Source organism: Seriola lalandi, unplaced genomic scaffold, assembly GCF_002814215.2.
Source record: "Seriola lalandi dorsalis isolate HSWRI2012SDOR001 ecotype SW California unplaced genomic scaffold, Sedor1 jcf7180001967477, whole genome shotgun sequence".
NCBI lineage: Eukaryota > Metazoa > Chordata > Actinopteri > Carangiformes > Carangidae > Seriola > Seriola lalandi.
The window spans coordinates 1-445 of NW_019438145.1; the positions used below are offsets into that span (position 1 = coordinate 1).

At 38.9% G+C, this 445-nt stretch overlaps 1 long non-coding RNA gene across 1 annotated transcript; it reads right to left on the minus strand.

Moving 5' to 3' along the window:
- On the minus strand, window positions 1-445 carry LOC111650411 (uncharacterized). Its single transcript, XR_002760402.2, has 3 exons — window positions 395-445; window positions 154-285; window positions 1-62 (listed from the first exon to the last, which is right to left on the minus strand). It is a non-coding gene; the product is annotated as an uncharacterized LOC111650411 (long non-coding RNA).

The following is a 445-nucleotide window of genomic DNA, read 5'->3' on the forward strand; positions in this document are numbered from 1 at the left end:
TAATGTCCACCTCTCAGACCACCAACGTGATCCACAACTGCGTACAGTTCATACGTCTGATTCTGATCACCAAGGGAAAAGTGACAGAAATTAGGGTCAGGAATGAAAAAGAAATGTGTTATGATAAAATAGTAAAATATAAAGTTTATATACCTCTGGGATCTGTAGCGTTCTGGGAACATCCACATCACAGTTGTTCTTGAAATACGTCATGTAACGCTGGTCAAACTCAAACCTCTTCAGCAGCAGCATCAAAACCTCTGGATGATGCTTTATGACACATTTCTGCATGAAACACATGGGTCCCCAACACATGTTATCATGTTGTTATAATTCTCTTACATCATAAACTTGTAATGCTTAATGTGCACAAATCATAAACATGATTACTCACAACAGTAGCATCAGCTTTGGCATCACAGTGGTCACAGAACAGCTGATTTTC